The sequence below is a fragment of the Budorcas taxicolor genome, chromosome 13, assembly GCF_023091745.1.
Source record: "Budorcas taxicolor isolate Tak-1 chromosome 13, Takin1.1, whole genome shotgun sequence".
NCBI classification, from domain to species: domain Eukaryota; kingdom Metazoa; phylum Chordata; class Mammalia; order Artiodactyla; family Bovidae; genus Budorcas; species Budorcas taxicolor.
The window spans coordinates 29,170,069-29,173,179 of NC_068922.1; positions in this window are offsets into that span (position 1 = coordinate 29,170,069).

Below are 3,111 nucleotides of genomic sequence, written 5' to 3' on the forward strand. Positions count from 1 at the left end.
CTTAGAGCTGCCTACTTTCTTAGATATTAGATATTTCTAGTGAATTTTTAAATTATTTATTACACATTTATGTTATACAATCTAGGAAAACAGATATTCAAAGCCATCTTTAATTTCACCACCCTACAACTATAATTTCTAGTTGTTTTATTTGAATAATTTCTTCCAAATCATAGAGAATATACAATTTCGTAATCCTATTTTTTTTTTGCTTGTTATAGCATATATTTCATACTTCTACAAAGTCTTGGCATCAGTATTTTCATGTAAGTGATGTCTATGGGATTTCTCTTTCTCTTTCTGTCTTACCTCACTTTGTATGATAATCTCTAGGTCCGTCCACGTTGTTGCAAATGGTTCTTTTTCATGGCTGTGTAGTGTTCAATTGTATATATATACCACATCTTTATCCATTTACCTGTTGATGGACATGTAGGTTCTTTCCATGTCTTGGTTATCATGAATAGTGCTGCTATGAATACCGGGGTGCATGTATCTTTTAATTATAGCTTTGTCTGGATATATGATCAGGAGTGGGATCGCTGAGCCACATGATAATTCTGTTTTTAGTTTTCTGAGGAAACTTCATATTGTTTTTCAGAGTGGCTGCACCAACTTACATTCCTACCAACAGGGTGAGAGGGTTCCCTTTTTTCCTCCCCCTTTCCAGCATTTGTTATTTGTAGACTTCTTATTGATGGCCGTTCAGATTGATATGAGCTACTCCTTGTAGCTTTGATTTGCGTTTCTCTGATGATCAGTGATGTTGAGTATCTCTCCGTGTGCCTTCTGACCATCTGTGTGTCTTCTTAGGACTTCCCTGGTGGCTCAGTGGTAAAGAATCTGCTTGCCAATGCAGGAGATGCAGATTTGATCCCTGGGTCAGGAAAATCCCCTAGAGAAGGAAAGAGCAACCCACTCCAGTATTCTGGCCTAGGAAATCCCTTGCACAGAGGAGTCTGGTGGGCTACAGTCCATGGAGTTGCAAGAGTCAGACACAACTTAGCCGCTAAACAACAGCACTGTCTTCTTTAGAGAAATGTCTGTTAAGCTTTTTTTGCCCATTTTTTGATTGGATTATTTGGTTTTTTATTGTTGAGTGGTATGAGCTGTGTATATATTTTGGATACTAAGCCCTTGTTACTCTAATCATTTGCAAATTTTCCCCCAGTCCATAGGTTGTGTTTTTGTTTTGCTAATGACTTCCTTTGCTGTGCAAAAGCTTGTAAGTTTGATTAGGTCTCATTTGTTTAGTTTCATCTTTCTTTCAGTTGCCTTGGGAGACTGATATTAAGGTTTTTTTGTTTAGTTTCTTTTTTAGTTCAGAGAAATATTAAGGGAAAACAAGTAAGCAAGATTAGACCACGATTGACCTGCTTGGTTTACTCTTGTTGACATTTTTGTGTGTCTCTGGCTGCACTGAGTTTTAGTTGTGGCACGTGGGATCTTTGTTGCATCATGCAGGACTTTATTTCCGGTGCACAGACTCTAGTTGTGGCTTATGAGCTCAGTAGTTACGGCTTGCAGGTTTAGTTGCTCTGTGGCATGTGGGATCTTAGTTCCCCAACCAGGGATCGAACCCACATCCCCTGCATTACAAGGCAGATTCTTAACCACTGGACCACCAGGGAAGTCCCTCTTGTTGACGTATTTTAATAAAAGTAATATATGTGTTTAGTTAGCAAATGCAAACTGCATTTTAAAAACACACGCAGAAATGAGCATGGACTGATATCGATCTGGTTTTGTATAACTAGAAAGGAAACAAAGTGTCTGAGTCCTAAGGTAAGATTTGGTGGAGGAAAATCCAGGCTGTTCTCTGGGATCACATCTGTTTTATTAACTGGAATCAAGGCCAACAGTTAATAGGGAGGACTCATGAGGAGGTGCTAGAATTTCAGGAAAGGACAGAAGCCACGAAGCGGTCCTCTCTGAGAAGAGGAGAGCTCACTGACTAGGGGAATGAGGTGGGGCTGCCAGCTGTGCCCAGAGCTCCCTAAGACTGACAGTCGTGGAGCTGGTGTGAAACAGTTCTCTGGGTTGGGAACTTCTCTGCACCCATATTTAGCTGCTCAGATGCAGGGACAGAGATTTCATCAGGGTTGGCCGCAAGAGCCCTGGGCAAAAGCAGGGATTGTAACACTGCTAAGCTCAGGGAGAAGGGAAATAAAGACACACAGGGCAGAGATGTGACGGATTTAAATAAAGTGATGTGCTACATCCAAATGCTGGCTAAATGATGACACCACGAGATGCTTGGCCTTAGTTCCTCCAGGGTCCCCGTCACCACCTCCCTTGGTGTGTTCCTCCCCCCATCTAACCTCTAAACAGAGCTCGTGTCAACTGACACACAGCAGCCCATTCACTGAAAAGCTCAAGGGTTATGGATTTTAATAAGACACTTGCTTTTTGGTCAATAAAATCTTCCAGACACAAAAGTCTCAAACCACCAATAGATAGTGAGGCTGAATGAGTATGTTTATTAAACGAACCAAAACATAAGATGTCAGTGTCAGAGCAGGGTCTGGATTGGTAACTTTTGATGGACATAAGAGCTGGGTGGATCACTGAGTCCTTAGAGCAGCTATTTGAAGGTTCTGCAAAGTCATCTTGAACTTGAACTGAAATCTCTTCATTGGTCACATGGTGAAAATTCTGAGGAAATAAAGCTCTCACTTTTACACATTCTTCTCCCCTCTTTTCTCCCCAGGCACCAATACAGTGTTAGGTAATCCTTAAGAAAATATTTGGGCTTCCTGGGTGGCGCTGGTGGAAAAGAACCTGCTTGCTGATGCAGGAGACTTAAGAGATGTAGGTTTGATTCCTGGGTTGGGAAGATCCCCTGGAGGAGGCAATGACAACCCACTCCAGTATTCTTGCCTGGAGAATCTCGTAGACAGAGGAGCCTGGTGGGCTACAGTCCGTGGGGGTAGTGAACAGTTGGACATGACTGAAGCGGCTTAGCACAGCACAGGAATATATTTACAAAATGACCCAGTATATCCAAGTAGAGAAGCCAGACAAGCTGACATTGACATCAGAGGAAGGACAGGAGGGATGGGAAGCCCAGGAATCAGTATGCGCACATCCCTCAGCACAGCCCCCAACACC